The sequence below is a fragment of the Lissotriton helveticus genome, chromosome 1_2, assembly GCF_964261635.1.
Source record: "Lissotriton helveticus chromosome 1_2, aLisHel1.1, whole genome shotgun sequence".
In the NCBI taxonomy this organism is placed as follows: domain Eukaryota; kingdom Metazoa; phylum Chordata; class Amphibia; order Caudata; family Salamandridae; genus Lissotriton; species Lissotriton helveticus.
In genome coordinates this window covers 106,481,399-106,502,091 of record NC_136058.1, presented here as the reverse complement: position 1 = coordinate 106,502,091, position 20,693 = coordinate 106,481,399, and the positions used below count along the sequence as shown (strand labels likewise).

The 20,693-nt window shown below is 46.2% G+C and overlaps 1 protein-coding gene across 1 annotated transcript in view; it reads right to left on the bottom strand.

The window, feature by feature from the left end:
• Positions 1-2,614: 2,614 nt before the first annotated feature.
• Positions 2,615-20,693, bottom strand: part of TM2D1 (TM2 domain containing 1) — a 170,761-nt gene continuing 152,682 nt past the window's right edge. The window contains exon 8 of the mRNA XM_078669655.1: positions 2,615-3,069. The gene's annotated coding sequence lies outside the window, so the exon portion shown is untranslated. The remainder of the gene's footprint in view (positions 3,070-20,693) is intronic.

Here is a 20,693-nt window from a genome sequence, read left to right as displayed (position 1 = left end):
CGACAACTTCACAGTCCTCCTGCCCCGGCAGTAGCGTTGCCAGTTTCTCCAACCTGTCAACGGTGTCCCCTAATATTGAGATGCGGGTCTTCTGGGGATTGTCCTTTGTAGGAAGACATTCAACATTATTAGGGGGTGGTGACATTGCCAAAGCCACAGCCCCCAAGGAAGAGCGCCTGGCGGGAAGATATACATCAGAAAGGCGTCTTTCAGTCATCCCTATTTCCTTTTCAATTACCGCCGCTACTCTGGTGATGAAGCGATCCATAGTGCCGATCATGGTCGGCGCGGCGGAAGCAGCGCCACCTCCCTCATTCCTCAAGGACTTCCCAGACCTCGTAGACATTGCAGGGATGGTTACCTCCGATAGAAGATCAAGGGCAACGTTCGCGCAGTATACTAAATCAAAGGGACGTGGCCCAGCCCAGCCTTGACAGCCACAGACTGCCCGCCCTTTGCTCGGGCTTCGCTCGGCGTCCCGCTATGCGCTACGTGATCTGTTTAAATGGGGCAGTTGTGGGCGGGGGGCGTGTCTCCCAGGGGGCGCGTCCGTGCGCACCTGGCCGGTTGCAGGGACTCCTGGTCTTTGGAGTCCTTGCGTTGCGGGTTACGCCCTTTTCCTTCCCGCCTCCAATTCAGTCCCAGCTGGCAGTATGGACCTTGCCCTCTGCTGCAGCCCGCGAAGCGGCACCCGCGCAGCGGGTGCAGCAAGGAGTGGCGGGAACAGCGGGATCAGCGGCACCCAACGGGCAGAACCACCAGCGCTTGCAGGTCAAGTCCTTCTCCTCTCCACGTAAAGAGTTGGTGTGAACCATGGGGCAGGCAAAGATGGATTGAAAGTGAGACACCCCTTCGTGCTCATTTATATTAGTGCCTACTCAAGACGGCGGGCGCTAATAAAAGGTTGATTTCTCGGGGTGGCTTTTAGGGCATCTTTTAATGGTCTCGCTGCCCTAGAGCATAGTGGGTTGAACCATCTGGTGTCCGATGACACCGTCCTGTTCGAAGGGACGCATAGGAGAGACCCTACCTTGGTGATAATGCCATCAAAAGCCTTGAGGACTCCCCCAGATGGGAATCAGATGACACACAATAGGCTGATTGTGATGCACAAGATCCTTGAACTTTACCGTAAAATGAGTCTGGAGATACCTGCAACCATTTTAAGCGGCGACCTCCCTCTATGGGTCTCAACATGTCTGGGGCTATCACCCTAGCTAATGTTGACAGCAGCCTTACTTCCAAGTGTATACAGACCGGATTATGGTCACTAAAAATACTATTCATAATTGTGAATCCGCAAAAACTGGACTGAAGACCAGTGGAGATCAGAATATGATCTATAAAAGAACCGCTACTGCATCCTTTACAAGAGGGGAGAAAACGGTTCAAAATCGGGAAACTTATGGTCTTTTTCCTTTTTAATATTCATTAACTTAAACAAAGAGTTCTTCATACTGGTACAGACTGGAAGGTGAGGTATAAAGCTCAGGCGAAAACGCACTCTTTATTTGCAATATATAACATCCAGAAAAACAATCATATGTATAAAATTAGTGAATACACGTCAACTAGGCCAAATAGATAATATGAATGTGCTCTACTTTCATTTTTCTTACTATGGTGTATGAACAATTCTTTTTTTGGAAGGGGGAATGCGGGGGGCGGCTTTCAATGCCCTACTTTTTGTCATCTACTAGACTATAATTTATGGGGGGGAAAAACGGGCTTACAAAGCTTGAATTTAACAAGAAAGTATAAACCTACTGAAAGTATAACTGTTGGCACTTGACAGAATTATGTTTCAATATTTAAAGGGGTATAGCACAGAAAACAAGTGACAGAGTTCAAATTCCAGTCAGTGCCATGAACATCAGTGAAAATGTGCACTTTGAAGAAAAACTTTTATAATATTTACATTGTTATATATACACTTTTGTTTTTTTGGCAAAACTCACCAATGACTAAGTAACAGCAATAAAGGATCAGATGCACCCTTCCCATTCACAAACAAGGAATGTGCAATCTGTATACGGACTGTTTTACGAAAGCAATATCGATGTGGCATATGTAGTAATTGCTCGCACAGAAAAGTGGACATTTGCAGGAGTCACAAGATGACCTTCTAATGATTAATAATGAGCAAGGCCGCAATGTGTGACCTTCTCTCGTTTGGCTGCCAATGAAGAGATGGAGGCCTCCAAAATCTGATATATATTTTTTTTTAATTAGTCAGCATTCCTTATAGACACAGATACTACTTTTTAAAAAATATATATGTTTGCCATTTGGGAGGACGCTGGAGAGAGCAAGCAGTGATCGCCTGGACCACTGCATGATCCCCACGAGTACAACTACTTGATTATATGCAAAATCACTTACGACCCCAATTCGGGGTTGGTAACTCATCAATGGTTTGCAACTGCATGTTACAAACCACTGATACAAACCTTTCCGAATAAGAAATAAGGGGGACCTCTTTCACGCCTACAATGTTTGTGACAACAAAAAAAAGGTTTAATACATCTGGTCGTACTATATAAACTGCAACTCAGAAATGACAATTTCCCCCCAAAAATATGCATGCACAAAGAATGTAGGTACACTAAAATGATCACGTCTCGAAATATTATTTATTAAAAGCAATACACAATATAGCAGATCACACGTATAAACAATATTTACACAAAAAGATTGTAAATTAAATTATGTACATATTCATAGCATTGTTCTGTAAGTCCGTAGCTTCCCAAACCCCAAAATAAATAATGTTTATGATTGAGCCCATACAATTAAGTAACTGATAGGTAAGGATTTGTTCAAGTTGACAGAGTGGAAGCCTGCAAACAAAAACATACATTATTTGTCATGGTATTAGTTCTGAAAGATTCTGAAACTGTCATTTTGAAGATGAATTTCATATTCTACCAATACCCCTCAGTAAAGTTTTTTCAATTGCTGCTTCTTAAAAGGACAAAAATACTTTCTGCACACCGAGTGCTTCTGCCAAAGTAACAGCCATAAGAACTTCTATTTTCCTGTCAAAGCTGCTCGTGTTGTTTTGCGACCCTTGGAGAACAAAAACAAGAAAAAACCACAATTACCATCAATGGAATGAATATTCACTGTTGTGTGAGACCTCAAGAGATTGACAAGCATCATAGCAAGACTACATTTCTGGGTAGTTTTTATACTGTGCACACAACTTTAGTAAATAGCATCACTTTGCAAAGCTTAATGAAGCTTAAAGCTTAAGTGCAGCAAAGCTACACAATTAAGCGTAGACCAGTTACTGGGCTATGGACACTATGAAGTAAGATATCTGAAATGGCAACAACTCACAGAACACAATAGCGTAAAACAAAAACTGACTAGCAGATCATTTTTCCACGTTTGATGGCCACCTAGTTATTGGAAACTAGGTTTCCATACAACCAACTGGAAATCAAAGTCAATTAATGAAACAAGAATCACAATATGAAGGAAAAACAAGTTAAATAAAAAGAACACAAAACATTTTCTGAAAGTAGCAGGTACCAATGTGTACACTCCAAATGAATACAATGTTCTGCAGAAATCTAATGACCAAAAAGTGTTGCAGTAACGTAATACAAACTGTTCTCAATCTAATTCACTCCTCATGCCTTAGTCTTGCTTTTCTTGGCAGACACGGGAGAAGGCTAAAACAGATTAAAAGCAATGTTCTGTTCTTCGGTCAGTACTCTATGCGAGGAAACAACATCTAAGATAAAACCCATGTCTTTTCTTTTGGCTAAAAGTGTTCTCTCGCACCCTCAAAGCGAAGTATTAAGCAATTATGTTCTAGTGTCATCTAGTGGCAGATCATACACAGAATATCTAGCAGGGCTGTGCGATTTTTTTTCAGTGAAGTGACTTTTTGTGAAATTACATTTCTTGAACGACACACATTTCACTGGTATTTCAAGTAACTATACTCAGTGAGCGTATATATCACATAGAAAAGTCCCGCAAGATGAATGACAGTTACTTCGCAGGTGATTACATTAGGAGTCATTACATTATGGTCATTAGATCGTGAGTACAATTACATCGCAAAACCTTACATCAGGATTACTTAAATTTGCATCTAAGTTAGTAAATATTCTGTGTACATATATATATGTGTGTGTGTGTATATATGAACAAGGGCTCTCAGCCAGAAACGCGTTTGGGGAAGCTTTTAACTGACAGGGCGCTGTTGTTCCCCCTGCTGCCTTGATTAAAGAAGGTGATTTTAACGACGATGTGTGGCGCCTCAATTGTGGTGTGCTTTTATATGGAATATGCGTGTGTGTATATATATATATCTATATCTATATATCTATCTATATATATATATATATATATATATATATATATACATATATATATATATATACACACTCGGCATCAGCTCAACATCCTGTGATTCCAGGCAAATCGCTTTGTCTCCCCGTGCCTACCACAAATGAATGTGTTCTTATGTAATGTAAATTGTGCTCATGCCATGTTGTCGAGTTCGCGATATATAATTTTGCAAGGAAAAATAAAGTAGGGAAACTCGAGTTCACACACTTCTGAACGCGCACTCTTAAGTGCATCAGCAGTGCATTATAAATCGGAGCGTTTCACAGGCCTGTCACAGATAAGAAATGCTATCAAAATGAAATCCTACAAAACAATATACTACTGGCCGACAGCAATTCATACCCGGACAACGTCGGGACAGGCTGCTAAAATTATATATCTATATATATATATATATACTTAAATGAATCTAATTACACTATTTATGGGGTAATTTCATTTAGTTTAAACCTATATAATTCAATGTAATTATTGTATATATATTATTTTCATTAATATAAATTAATTTTAATTTACACTCTGCATCTTAAAACCTCCTTACTGTCTCTGTAGATAGCCCATCCCTGAACCCCAAAAACCCTGAACCCCAAAAAACCCTTACCACACCAATACATTACCCATCCTTGAACCCTAGAAAACAAGTTACTTACCTTCGCTTTACTAATGGTCTGTCTGGTGGATACTCTAACAGCAAATTCCTTACCTTCTGAATACTTCCCAAGTGTCAGACTGGTTCCAGAAATTTTCAATCAATACCCATGTGACTGAGATGTGGTGTTGTGCAGCTCTGCAATGACTTTCTATTCCGGAAGTGACAGGTGGAGTACTATACAAACGCCAACCATGGACGCTTAATTTAGTTTTGTTTTAGGCTGTCCATGCACTCAATGGTAGAGCTGAACAGCAGAATGGTTTTGACCAGTTTGCAGATCACTAGATTTGGGACCTTTTTCTGTCGAAACGAGGCCAGTTCACAGAACGGGGAGGTGGAAGGGTTGGTGACAAATCTTCTTGTAGATAGATTATCCTCTAGAAGGAAAATATTACTTATCCAGTAGACAGCAGTTTGTGGCATGTAGTGCTGTAGATTTGCATGCTGTGCATTCGCCCGCCATGTAGTGTTGGGCATGGATGTGTGCAAGTTGTTTTTTTTCCTAAGAAGACTTCAGAGTCACAAAGTTCAGTGACTTACTGGTCATGTGCATCAATTCCATTGTTAGATTGTTTTCTCCTGCAAGGCAGGTGAGGATGGAGTGAGATGCGAAGAGATGTACTGAGGAATGCCTATACGGAAAAATGGAAAAGAGGAAAAGAATATATAGATAACTGCAACAGCCACAGGTGTCCAGAGAAGAGGTTGGCACATGTGAATCTAGAGCACTACATGCCACTCACTGATGGCTACTGTCTAAGTAAAATTTTCAGTACAAGACATGTGTGGCTGCAGATACACATGATGCACATACACTGTAAAGCAGTCCTCCCAAAAGCGGTGGCTAACCTGTGGGTGTTGCAGTAGACTAAAAAAGTGTATAGAGTACTGCATGCTCAACTTGTCCTGATGGCGGACAAGCACATCCACACAGTAGTGCTTTGTAAAGGTGTGTGGTGTGGAACAGGTAGCTGCTTTGCATATGTCAGCTATTGGAATATTCCCAGGAAAGGCCATGAAGGCTCCTTTCTTTGCGAGTGGAGTTGGCTTTAGGAGGGACAGATACGTCGCTCTTTACTTTAACATATCAGGTTTGGATGCATTTGACTATCCATGTGGAAATGCCAGATTTGGAGAGGGCCTTTCCGTTGTGGGGTTTTGAGAAAGCAACAAATAGTTGCTGAGTCTTTCTCAAACGTTGTGCCCGTTCTATAAAATACATGAGGGATTTGTTTGACCTCTAGCGTATGAAGAGCCCTTTTTGCTACAGAGACTGGTTGAGGGAAAGACCTAGGGAGTTCCATTGATTGGTTAAGGCAGGACTGAGAAAACACCTTAGGAAGGAATTTAGGGTTGGTGTGTTTATATAGCCCAAGATGAGCTAGCCAAAAGATTTCTGGACACAAGATACAGTCCTGAGGTGGTCCAGGGAGCTAGAATGAGTCAATCATAAAACCAGGGAACAACTGCTGTTCTCAGAGAAAAAAGAAAGTAGAAGGTGACAAGACATTTTGTCTGATCACGAATGTCAGCACGCAACATTAAGAGGGGAGTCCAGATTCTGAAAAGTTACTGGCATCTGCTTCAAAGCAGTCTGGCGATAGGATCCTCCATACAACCAGACCTCTAATTGCTTTCCGTAGAGATAAATCTATGAGGGAACAGTTTATTATCAGCAGTCCTGAGATGCACAGGAGTGTGAGCTGGCTCAGTGGCAGCACAGGCTTCAAGAAATGTCACAAGTGTAAGGCTTGTAGACATGGGGTCAACACATCCAAGGTACTTTCACAATTCTCTGATATACCCTTAAGAATCAATAAGTCTCTGCACTGCAAGAGTGAGTATGGTGTATATGCATTGAGATGTACATGTACTCTGATGTAAGATACCACATATATCTAATTTGATGACAGAAGAATGACAATTCAGAGCATATTTGGAATACATACATTGGAAATGTATTGGATTTCTACCATTTGCTGGTGCACCAGATGCTGAGTCAGAAAAGCAGGACCCCCTGGAGCAGGGCAATGGCGCAAGGCAATTTGCCCACAGACAGGGAGCCCAGAGCAAGGCTTAGTCTATGCCCCCAGAATAGTGTACATTAGGGCCTCATTAACGGGGAGCAGAGACTCTGTGCAAGTCTGGCCCGGCTGAAGGCCTTCAGTCAAGACATTGTCTATGTTTGGTAAATGCAGGTCCAGAACTTCTCCTGCCCTTCACATTACAACAGTGAAAGAGGCACTTTCTTCAGTGGCAGAGACAGAAGCAGAGACAAATTCAAAGTCTGGTGAAGTGTCCAGCTCACTGGCATCCTGCAAATCCTCATACCAAGAGTAATCAGTGCATGAAGACTACAAATTACTTCAACATATTGATCATTTTCCAAGTCCATGCCAAAGAGTTTATAAAGAATATTTTCTCGGCCACGAGGTAGAAGTAATGCTTTAGAATTCAATGGGTTGCCATAAGGCTGGTGGCCGGAGGGACCACGGTCTGGCCTCAGCCAAAGTAGAGTTTCCCTCAGAATCCACCAACACTGTAGGTAGTCATCTTCAAGCATTGAGGCTCGGGTCTCATGTGGATGGTGGCGTCAGAACCTAACCAGGCACCAAAGTCGGTGCAGATCCCATAGCATGTTCAGTGGGTCCAACTGGCACGGAGGGAGGGCCTGCTGGCAGAGTCCCAGTTGGAGGTTCTTGTGGTATCTTGAGGCCCAAAGGCTCACCAGAGGGAGCCTGTGAGGTGCCAAATATTCGCAGCATGGCTTCACAGAACTGTTCTATCTGCTGCAAGGTCAAAGATGGGGTGTTTTGGGGCTATGTTCAAATTCAGCTTTGAAGCAGATCTAGTTCGGGAGCAAGACCAAGAGGCGCGTTTTTGTCCTCGCATCTTTTTTGAAATTCGAGGGTGGAGAGAAGGGGCATAGTCCCGACTGGACATGTGTTTCTTTTTGGACTTACCCATAGACTTTAACCATGCAGATGACCTGCAGCGGAAATGGATGAGGGAGCAGGAACAAGGCCTTCCTTCTGGCCTCGACTGGTGTGGAGTCTTACGGTGCTTGGCAACATACAGCTTCACCTCACGGTCTCGTATGGCCTCTATATTCATCTGGGCCCGCTTATTGAAAGTGCTGAGGTCACGTCTCCTGACCCCAAGCACCAAACACATACCTGATTGCAACCGGTCACAGACATCTCTGAGTTCCTTAGAAAGATTAAACCCTGTAGTTTTGGGAGATTACATTTTTCGTTGCACTCTAGATTTAAACTAATTTCCTGAGAAAAGAATCTCTTCTAAAATGAGGGGTAGCTCCGAATCCACATCTGGTGGTAATCAATCAATCAATCAATAGATTTGTAGAGCACTACTTGTCACCCATGTGGGTATCCAGGCACATAAAGAAAGAAACTGACGGCAGGGCGCTTCGGTGGCACATTTCGTGGCTTCACAAGCCACTTTGGAAGTAAAATGACACTTGGCACACAGGCGAAAATGCCTTGTTCGAGGAGAAAAAGTCAAGACATTTTCTACTCAAAACTCTATGCCGCACAAAAAAACATGCAAAGTGGTGAACACTTTGCATATTTCACATACGCAAATGTCTGAAATTACACAAGGTTAAACTTACATAACAAAAAGCCTAAACTTTACGCCAACACTTTAACATCTGCAAACCTTGAATTCAAGTTTAGTCAGGTGGCAGTGAGTAACACCATATTTATATTGAAGACATGGTTTACCGATACTGCGAACTTAAGAAAAATAGACTGAGCCTTAATACGGGTTGACCTGCGTTTTCTGCTTTCGATAACTATTTATTAAGCATACACACCATTCGAATGATGAGGTTCGATAAGGCCAGAATAGTTAGAAGATGTAAAGGCTTTACTGAATTCCAAACTCACTGTTCGCATCAGCACCTAAATGTACATTTCAATAATGGAAAAAATGACTCCACTGATTTGCATATCGCAGAAATGGGTAATATAAGTCACAACTTAAAGGAGAATTATTGATAAATGCAGCGTAAAATGTAAATGTAAATGTGTGTATACTTGTAAAGCGCACTGCCGCCCCCATCTCGGGGCATCCTGGCGCTGTATACCGCTGTGGAACCCATCCTGCCATTCCCTGTGAGAAGCCCCCTCCAGGGCACCCCCAAGGTGAAGCCAGGCATCCCAGCGATGTTGGGGCCGTTGTGGAGATTAAGCAAGCTATTGCCCAGAGTTGCAGAGTGGGACCCATGATTAGAGTAGGCACCGAGGCGAGAATTATCGAGTCCGCGGACATTGACCTCAAGACCCTGCCGCGTCGGGAATTGAACCCTGGTCCCGGGCCTAACCTCTGCTTTAGGGTCTGCTGCTTCTAACCAGTGAGCCACACTTCTCCACGCGTACCAACTAGACAGTTCAAAACGTTCTCAGGTGCAGGAGAACCAAGGCCTTCGAGTCCATCAACTCTATGAGCTTGTGTAACAGTCTTCAGAAGGCAGTTTTAGCAATAATCTTTTATTTTTATTTTTTTTTATTTTTCAAAACCTTTATTGATGAATTCAACATTATCAAAATACACTTTTGCATCAAATCAGAGCATCGTACACATCAGGCCATTTATGGAGTACAATAAGAATAGGGAAATATCAATTAGACTGAAGCACCACCTGGTACAACACGGCTACAGCACCATAAACAACCCATAACTGTAGAAGATGGTGACAGCACTGTAGGGGAAGGAGCAGGCCCGGTCGGGAGGGTGATGGGAACAGGGAGGGAGGCAATTACTGACCAGCACCGGCGACCCCCGCGGGCCGAGTGCCGGCGGGGAGCGCGGGAGAGGCAGTCTGGCTCGGGTGTGATTAGGAATGAAGGTATGGCACTAGGGGACCCCATATGTCAGGTAGGTGAGATCTCGCTGGCATAAGGTCCCAGAATTCAGATAACAGGGTCTGGCATCTCGAAGCATCTTCAAGCCACTGGGCGAACTTAGGCGCCGGTCTGCGACCCCAGCACATGGCCACCCTACGCCGCGCAAGAACGAGCAGCATAGCGATCAATCGGTGAGAAGCATCGGGGCAAAACTTGACAAAGCCCAGCAGGCACAACAGTGGGTCGGACTGAACCGGTGCGGAGGTAATCTCAGACATGGCGCCACAGAACTCCTGCCAGAAATCCGACATCCTTGGGCATAACCATGCAAGATGAGTAAAATCCAAGGCAGGGGCAGAGCAATGCAAGCACCTATAGCTAGGTATGAGTCCCAATTTATGTAGCTGAACAGGGGTGTGAAGATATTTGAAATGTACGAGACGGAGACGATAGTGGGTGGAAAGTTTCTTCGTCTGATTGCAGCAATGGAGCTAATCGGCTTGGGAAATGTCCACACAGAGATCTTCGTCCCACGCCACCCGTGCGCGATCACTAGAGATGGAGGTGGTCGACAGCGTAAGGGTGTATAATTTAGTCACCAGCTTGCAGGGGTGGGGGATGCATATATGAAGTCAAGAGCGCGCATTGAAGGTGGAGGTTGGGAGAACGTTGGATGTAGCTCCCTACAGATAGCCCGCAGCTGATAAAAGAACAATGTGTCCATAGGGCCAGAAGAAGCAGGAAGAGAATAAAACGTGTTTCCATGGTAGATATCCGCCAATGTCGCCAACCCCAGGCAGGCGGCGTGTTTAGAAATACCAGTGGGTTGGAGAGGAGGGAAGGCAGGATGATGCACAATCGGCATAGCATTAGCCGATAACATCGGGGCATTGGAAAGACGGCTCAGTCCCAACCAGGCCCAGCGCAAGGTCTCCACCTCAGCTCATGGGCGACTGACCGGGGCAAACAGGGCGGTGTTCAGCAGCGAAGGGGTTGAAAGGTCAGCCTCAAACGCTACGTGCGGCTGGTAAGGGCTGGGGTGAACACAGGAATGTAAAAAGCTGGCCTGGGCGCTTAAGGCATAAAGTTTAAAGTTGGGAGCGCCCATAACGCCAACCGACATGGGGAGAGTAAGGATATCATATGCGATCATGGGCTGCTTGCCAGTCCAAACAAGAGATATGATCAGAGAGCGAATCATAAGAAAGAAATGGGCAGTTAAAGGTATGGGGATATTCAAAAAGAGGTAAAGGAATTTCGGGAGAACCACCATCTTAGCAATGGCTATGCGACCAGCCAGGGGACAAGGGGAGCCGGTTCCAATGGGGTATTTTGGAATAGAGCCAGTCCACCGCGCGTCTAAAGTTGGCCCTCCAGAGGTCATCCAAGTCCCTACTCAGCTAGATACCTAGGTAGCGAGTGGGGCCGGAGGTCCATACAAAGGGAAAGTCCGGGGTGAATGGCCTGGTGGCACCAGTAAGAGTGAACAGCACTGACTTGCAACAGTTCACCTGTATGCGGGACAATCCACCAAACTGTATTATCTCACACACAAGGAGACTGAGGTTGTCTTGGGGGTGGCGGACATACAATGTAAAATCATCCGCATACATGGCGACCCTGTCGGCCTCTTCAGCAAATTCTGTATGCTTGTCACGCAGGTGTGCAAGGGTCTCAGACCTGGGGTGGGATGCATGAGCGGCGTCTAAAGCCTTAATCTCTGATTCTAGCTTGTCCAAAGTGGCACGGATGGAGCGGAGTACACCAGCTTGTTTAGAGATACACTCGCCACGTATGACTGTCTTAAAACCTTCTCGATGGATGGACGCTGGGTCCACAGAGCTGACATTTAAATCGAAGTAGTTGGTAATCGCTGTTTGGATCTCGTCACAGAAGACGGAATCGCGGAGGGCATTCGGAGGTAGCCGCCAGGTGAAGGCACGCTGTGGAATGTGAGGGAGGCGAACACAAAGTTGGACTGGCGCATGATCTGAAAAAGTGCGTGCCATTAGATTAGCGGAGGTAAGCCAAGTAAGGACATCCGGGGAGGTAATCCATAGATCAATACGGGACCAGTAGCCACGGGCACCGGTGATGCAGGTACCCTCACGGGCCTCGGGCGACATGTGACGCCAGGCATCATATAACGAGTTGTCAGTGAGTATGGACTGAAGGAGAGCAGTGGAGCGAGAGTGGGAAGAGTGGGGGCCAGAGCGATCCAAGACTGAAGAAAGTGTAATATTAAACCCCCCGCCCCCCCCAGAGAAGAGCTGCCGGACCCAGGGAAGAAATGAGGTGCCATATATTAGTGAAGAGATCAGGGTCATCCGAATTAGGGCCGTACACAGCCGCAATTGTCATGGGTTGGGACAGTAGGAAGCCATGCAAAATAACATACCGTCCATCAGGGTCAGTAAACACCTAAGTAGCGTGCCAGGGAAGCCCCCTCCTTATCAAAATGGACACTCCCCTAGAATAGGAGGAATAGAAAGAAGAGTGCGATTCACCCCAATAGCGCGACTGAAGTCTAGTGGAGGTCGCAGGCAACAGGTGAGTTTCTTGTAAAAGGCAAATGTCAACTTTATGCCTGAGTGGATGAGCCAGGCTTTACGGTGATCACTGAGACCGCGGATGTTCCAGGTCCAACATATGGTGTCGGTCATGTTAAGTTAGAACCAGGAAAAAACACAGGGCAGTAAGGCCATTCCGTAGCAGAAAGCTAATGTATGAGCTGGGGCAAGCAAACCCAGAGGGGGGGGGGGAGGTATGAGGTAGCCGCAAGAAGCAGGCAACGGGACCAGCAGGTATCTGCAAATAAGAACGGCCTATGTGGGGAACCACACGTGAGCAGAAAAAAAAGGGGGAGGGGTAAGTGATGCTGTTCCAGAGGGAGTCACTCTGATGGAAGAAAAGGTGCTGTGTACAAACACAATATAATGAGCCTGTCTGACAGTGCAGTGATGCACACTGAGGAGATGTGGAAGATGAAGACATGTGAACAATAACATCTCAATAAAACCCGATCCCACCCCAAAACAAAAAACCCCAAAGATTGCCCCAACGCCGCTCTCACACCACCACCCCCAAACAGGCTGAGGTACCACCCCTACCCACCCCAGGGACCCACAACTTGGAAAGGGAAAGTCTGTGTCCGAGATGGGAATTATCCCGTGGAGGCATGGCAGCGCTCAGCGTACACCCCTGCCAGGAAGACAGGGTGGCCAAGCCATAGGTTGTGGAGGACACCAAGGAGAAAGAGCAGGAGATATAAAACATCATGCCAACAAAAAACATCAAAATGGCCTGAAAAACAGCATTGAGTCAAATGTCCCCGTTCAAACAAAGAGGCAAAGGAAAACAAGGTCCAAGAGCAAACCCCAAACATCCATGGCTATTCAACTGGTCAGTCGTTATCACAAAGGTTGTCTGCAGCAGCGGCCTGTGAGTTGTAGGGCGAGCAGAGGTGTGACCTGTCCAGTTTTTTGGCGAATGCCAGTGCCTCCCTGTGGTCCGAGAAGATGAGGGTCTTGGAACCCTGCTTGACGCGCAGTTTGGCGGGATATGCCAGTGAGTAGGAGATCTCGTGCTTTTGAAGGAGTCGTTTCGCCAAAAGGAACTTGTGGCGGGCCGCCTGAACCGCAGCGTCTAGTCAGGATAGAATTACAGGGAGTTGCTCTGGTGGCGTATCTCCCCTTTCTCTCTGGCTGCCCGTAGGATGGCGTCATGGTCCCTAAAGTTCAAAATTATGGCTATGATAGGGCGGGCCAAAAGGCCAGGGCCCTGGCGCGGGCCGAGAGCGCGATGGGCCCGCTCGACAACGAAGACTGGAGAGAGGACATCGCCGAAGATCTAGCGGATCAGCATAGTCCTCCATGCTGGAGATATTGGTGGATTCAGGCACTCCTGTGACGCGGAGGTTGCTCCTGCGGGAGCGCGCCTCCAAATCCTCGTTCTTGTTCCAGATGGAATCTAGTATTTTGTCCATCTGTAGTAGTTTGACGGTCCTGCGTGGCGGCATCTTCCGCATCCGATAACCTGGTCTCAGCATGAAGGAGGCGGGCATCTTGTGAATCGACTCAGGCCTTCACTGTGTCCAGGCGGGCCGACAGCTGATCCGCGATGTTGGGGACAGTAAACTTGACGTCCAGCATAATAGTCTAAGTCATCCTCACGAGTAGAAGCCATGTCAGAGAGAGCCGGAGGGTCCCCTCCGTCCGCGCCCGCACCCAGACGCGTCTGGCGGCGTTGGTCAAAGGCAAGGTTAGGCTGCATGGGATCGGTCCTTCCCATGCCAGGAGGAACAGTCTATGAAGGTAGGAGGTTAATGTTGCGCACGGAAGAGGTGGTGCCACTCTGGAAAGAGCGGAGGAGCAGGACCAGCAGGCGATAGAAACAATCAGCAAGGCAGTGTGCAACTAGGACAGTTATGGGGTACTACGGAGGCCCCCAGCGACAAACCCACCTCCTTGGGTCGAGACGGGTGAGGAGCGGGCCCACCGGCACTGGGGGGAAACAGTGGAAACTCGCAAATGGCAGGAGTGATCTGCAGGCCGCCTGAGAGGCTGAAGGTGCAGCAACGTCGGTCCAGCCCCGGAAGCGGTCAGGCAAATGCAGAGCCAGGGTGAGCAGACGCGCAACAGGCTCCGGAGAAAGGCCTTCCCAACACTTCGCACGGGTGGAGGCAGATCTCAGGCTGGAGGAGTTATGAGCCACGGGCCACACATGCACCAAGTGTCCTAAAGAGCAGGGCCCCATAATAGTTAGAGGGCTAGCGCCAGCAGCGGGCCAACACACGGGAGCGGAGCAGGTGTGAGACGTCCAAGAGCTCCCAAGTGCTGGCCGCGGCCAGCCTGATCCCAGCAGGGGGGGAGGGGGCCAGCAGGCGGTGGATCTGGCTGGTGGTGCTTAAAAGCAGTTGCAGATGGCGGTTGACGTGCACCACAGGGCGGGTGCCCAACACACCGGAGGAGGAGAGAGGGCGCCCCCAAGTTGGGATGAGCCGCCACAGCAAGTCAGGAAGGAATGGTGGTGCGGCCGATGCAGCCTACACAGCCGAGTGTCCCAGGGAACGGCAGGCCGCAGTGGTAGGGGGGGCAACACGCAGCGGGGATCCAAGGGGGGGCGTGCCGTCCAGCCAGATGGAGAGAGGCCTAAGCAGCGGGCCAGGACAGGTGGTACGACCCGCGAGCCCCCAGACCCGCCGCAGAGTACCCCCTCACCCCCAGCAACGGCGCTTACCGGCAGTGTATGTGATGAACGACGGCCGGATGTAGGAGGCAGGTTCGGTAGTCTGGATGGATCCCGCAGTCAGTTCCGGGATGGCCGGGACAGCCACGCCAGCAGTGGACTTAAGGCTCGGGACACACACGGCCGTGGATCTCCGCCCAACAGTGCCGCAGGGAGACAGGAGTTCGACCAAACTGTGTCCCAGGAGCAGGAGAGTAACGGTGGTGCGGTGAGGAGCGACGGTGAGTGCCGCGTCTGCAGGATAGTGCACAGATAGTAGGCTTAGCCGGCAGAGCCCACTTAGAGTGCGGCCATCTTGCTGCCGGCCAAGCCATGCCCCCCCTCGCAATAACCTTAGACTACCAAGAGGTAGTAAGATCAAACAGAAGGTTGAGCAACATAGGTATGCATTTACCTTAGGACTTGAAGGATACTAACTTTGCCAATGTGTCTTTTACTACTGAGTTAATTTGGGGTAAAGTTGTGTTTTAGTGAAGTATTTAACTGCTTAATGATTGCTACTGTCAGAGCTACTTTGAATGCCTGTAGAAGAAGTTTCAAGGTATGGCGACAAATTATTTAGAGAGATAGAAAACGTACAATTTTGTATTCAGAAAATTGTGTAATAATACTTTTTAATCCCAAGGATGTCATTTTATACTGCACAAATATAGGCTAACAATCACACTGCAGTTACTTTATCCTGAAATATATATATTTTTGCCAATGTATTTTTCCTGCAAATGTTCTTGCTTTTTAAAACGGGGCAGAAGTAAAGTCGCAAAAGAGAATCAAGGCATCCAGAAGAATGGAAGAATTTACCCTGTTCAAGGGACCAGAGACAAAACAGGAGTCGCTTTTTTGATTTTTTTTCCTCAAACTTTTGGGGTGTTTCTAGGTGCCGTTCGCACTTTCGGATTTGATGGGGCAGGGTCCGGTCTCTGAAAACTAGTCTCAGGACAGCCTTTCACGGGGAAAGAATGAATGTTACTGGTAAAAAAAAAATGGTGTTTTTATCTTTTGGAGATGATGTTGAAATGATACTAATGAACAAGCATTATGCCGATCACGAGGCACAGAGAGGGAAAAGGTTACTAATACATACATCGAAGGCGATGCTAACCTATCAACCATCGACATCAATTTGACAGAGTGGAATGCCAACAACAAGCTGTATTAGGAAACTCAGAGACAGAAATCCCAGTAGTAGTCCTCAGCTAAACAAAAACTGCAACAGTGGGTCAATACGAGAAAGGGGTTTGGTTTTCCAACTGGAAGATTTGAAGGTACAAAACTGCTATTTTAAATACAAATCGCTGAAAGCTTAAAGGCTTTTACATTCCAGCAAACATTTTACAATCTACGGCTAGCATTCTCGTTGTGTTGCATAATTAACAAATATTTCCTTAATTTCAATGCTGGCCCCTACGAAAATGTATCTTACCTTCACATACTGCCAAACTTCCCTTAGTGTAAAGTGCCAATACAGCTAGTAGCATAAATAGGGGACATACTGATACCATGTTTCTTAAATTCGAGCCGGATGTAAAATCTTTAGCTGCATGTTCTCATTAGTTTTCGGTAACCCAAACTTAAAAGCAGCGACCAGAACAAGTTCCATCCGCCATATTAAAAATAAATCTACATAACGTTGCCCTGTCTGCAGTACAAAGGATTATCACTTCATTTTACCTTTGTTGTTGCCTTAGAACTAACACAATCAGTGGTTATCTTAGTCTTCGCTTTTCCTTTTTACCAAAATTAGTCTGCAGGGCTGCTGAGAGGAACTGGTCGTCGCTGGCAGGGGACACGATAGCTCTGAAGACAATTGAATCAACATGCCTTTTTGAACTGTTGGTGCCACGTGAGTCCTAAAAGTTTCACTCTCCTACCCAAACCAGTGACCGCAGGTTCATGTAAATGTTGATCCTACCTGAAAGCTGTGGTAGGAGCACCAGACTGGAGTGTTAAGGCCGAGTGAGTAAATCTTTCTGAGAGTCAAATCCTGAACATTTGTAAGGGAGGAAAAGGAAATGCTGAGTCGATAGGCACCACTAGAAATCTCTGCCCATTTAAGTGAATACAACTGGCACTTAGAGTCATGTTATGGTGGCAACAAAGTTGACTATACCACGTGTCCAACCACTTAGGATAACCTGAGACTCTGAAGACCGCTGTGATTCGGTTGAGGACTTAAAACGGAATGTGCACTCCTTTATTCAAAATTCTCATCCAGTGCAGGGGAAATGTTGAGGCATCGCGTTTCCTAGAGGTAAAAGGGGATGTCTGTTTTTAATGTAGGGTGTAATATTTTAGGGGCTCCCGGACACACAAAAACTTAGATAGCAGAGGATGGTGAGAGAGGGGTGCTTTTAAAGAGTCATTTTTTCCCCTGTTTTGTAAGCCAGCCTGGACTTCTGGTTTTCTGTCGGCATTCCTGAACCTACTCTTAGATTATTTGCATAATTCATGATGCTACAGGTACTGATCCTGAGCAAAGTGTGCTAGGGGGATAAGTAGTTATGTAGTTGAGTGTGCGGTTTGTGTTGAGTGATGGGACTGTCATGCGGCATGTTAAGTTTATGGTTATGCGATGTTGATTCTTGGTTCAACTGGTGATCTAATTATTGTGATTTTTGATGTACTGTTCATGTTTGTGATCTACGTCGAAAACGTTTTTATTATTGGTTGACACTCTGATAGGGGAGGAGGAAGGACCACGTGTGAATCTATTAAATCTTTCATAGATTCACATGCTTGAATCGGAATAGCAAGCAGCACAGTAAATATAAAAAAAGTGGGAAGCATGCTCATCTTTACCTAAACAGGTTACTTAGACATGCTTGACTCACTAAAATGTTGGGTGCCACATTCACATCCAGGCAGCAGTGCTCAGTGAAAGTATGCCTGCTTTTCTACATGCCTATGCTGCAAAACTCTCATAGAGGCACCTCATTACACACCATAACTTGCCATAAAAAAGGTCCCTTACAAATAGTTCAATTACGTTTTGGGAGAATTATGATGGTATATTATCAATTCTCAAAATCTTAAGACTAATGAGTATTTAATATTTGAGACAGCACTAGGCCACATACAGTAAAAACAGCAGATGGGTTGTATCAATCTAGGATTAAAACCTTTGTCCTTGATTCACATAGAACACCTCCATTTAGTGTTATAAAATCTTTGTTGTGCTAAATCCATGTGTATGTGCTAATATGGCTCTAAAACCAACAGGGATATAGAGGTGACCAAACTAAGAAGTAAGGAACAACTATACTACCAGGGTGAATGACATCATGTGGTGGTGATGAGCCTGCCTGTTGCTGCTGGGAAAGAGTAGGAAATGGGTCAGTGGATATTTTGACCGTCTCAGCAATTCAATGTAGCAGAACTAGTGCCACCATGCTGGGGCAATCTGAGTCAGAGAAAAGTGGTCTGTCTTGGCCTTCTTCAGCACCTGGACAATGAGGTAAATGGGTGGAATCGCTTAAAATCAGAACTTCCACCCAGTCATCGGGATGGCACTGCCCTAGTATCTCGGGTACCAGTGCCTTCTGGAATAGTATTGGCATGTCTTTTTCTACAGGGTGGCAAATAGGCCTGGAGTGGTATTTTTAGAAGACATACTGCAGCTGGTGGATCACCATTTGTGACAGTCTGACATGGCGTGACTGAGTGCATCAGCCTGGTCACTCTGGACTGCTGGTAGATGTTCCACAGCAATAGTCACATCGCTCGCCTTGGCCCAGTTCGACAGCTTCTGCATTTTCTCTAAGAGCAAGACCTTGGCTTCTCCCTGTTTAGTGATGTAGTACATTGACGTTGGGTTATCTTTCCTGATCAGCACGTCATGGCCTGCCAGTGTGAGCAGAAATGCTTGTAGGCCTAATCTGATGGCCTCTAGCACCAAAATGTTTAAGTGGAGTGACTCTCTACTGACCAGCAGCCACTTGTAAACCACTCCTGCATATAAATTCCCTAACCCTCCATCAATGCATCCATTGCCACATTAATTTTGTCTGTGATGGATTGGAAAGGAAGGGATGCACTGAGATTGCTCCACCACAGGCAGAGTCTGCTTTATCCTTTTGAATATAAGTAGCGTATTGCTCCAAGATCCTGGTGCAAGTCTCCTCATTGCTCCATTCATCTGCCTGTATCGGCCTCCTCCACAACCTACAGTAGGGCTCTAAAGCAATGAGGCATGATCATAAGCCCAGCAATGATTTATACATTCTGCCTGGGACATTGGGAAATTGAAGCTTTGTTGTGGAACAGAAGGACAATTTTTGTGCATTTAGTTCTAGACTCTACGATGAAAAATGTTAATAGAAGCAAATGTGGAGGCACGCGCTCCGTAGTCTGATGAAGCCTTGAGGAGTCCCAGAGCCCTTAAATATTCTGGGAGAGGATATTAGTCTGCTTTGAATTGGTAGTGCTACCCCCCCAACTGAGAACCGGAGATAATGTCTGTGATTCGGATTTTTTTAAACTTGGAAGTAAACGTCCTGAAGATCAAGGGAGGTTAGGATTTCCCCTTCCTTAGAGCACCAGAAGGACTTCCTGTAGGACCACTATGTAAAAGAATTGCTTCTTAACAAACCGGACCAGGAAGAACCTAAAACGGAAGCCAATATTTCTTTAACATTTTGCCCCCACTCGATGGATCGCTCTATTCAGAAGTAGGAGAAAAAATCCCGGTTGCATTTCTTGTAAGCGCAGATGGTGTTCCTTCTAGGGTGGATGATTAGGAGGCTTTCTAGACATTCCAATGTGTGCCTGGACCAAGCAATCTGTGGTAACCTGCTACCAAGCGAGAGTAAAACCGGAAATTCTTCTCCCTGCAAGCTGCATGGTTCGGGGGGGGGTCATAATTCAGGCTCGATTCGGATTATTAAGTCAATTTGTAGTAGCCCTGACGTTGGCCTCTGTTCAAGCAGTAGCCTGGACCAAGCAATCTGTGGTAACCTGCTACCAAGCGAGAGTAAAACCGGAAATTCTTCTCCCTGCAAGCTGCATGGCTTGGGGGTGGGGGGGGGTCATAATTCAGGCTCGATTCGGATTATTAAGTCAATTTGTAGTAGCCCTGACGTTGGCCTCTGTTCAAGCAGTAGCCTTGAATGTATCCACCTTGTCTGGTCAACAATATGGTTGCTTTTTACCCCTGTACTCCCTAATGCAGGATGACAAAGGCATTTGTTGCGTTGTTCCGCTTTGGTCCGCTTTCCTCTTCTTGGCAATCACCTTCCTCCTCTTGTCCTTCCATGGCTTCTCTACCATCCTCATCGAGACCTGGTTCTTGATTGCCATCAGGAAAATCCACCCCCATGTCTATAGGTGTTGGGGGCAGCATAGTGGACATGACGCAGTAGGTTGAGGTTACAGAGGAGGTGGCGTGATCAGTGGTTATGGTCCTGAAGACGGGGACCAAGATAAGGGCAGAGATTATGTGGAAGAGGAATCGGTCTTTGGAAAGTTTCTATCACCTGTTGCAACACAGACATGAAGGCAACTGGTACCTGCATAACCTGAGGTTCATTTTAATAGTGGCAGACTTCATACTGAGGCCT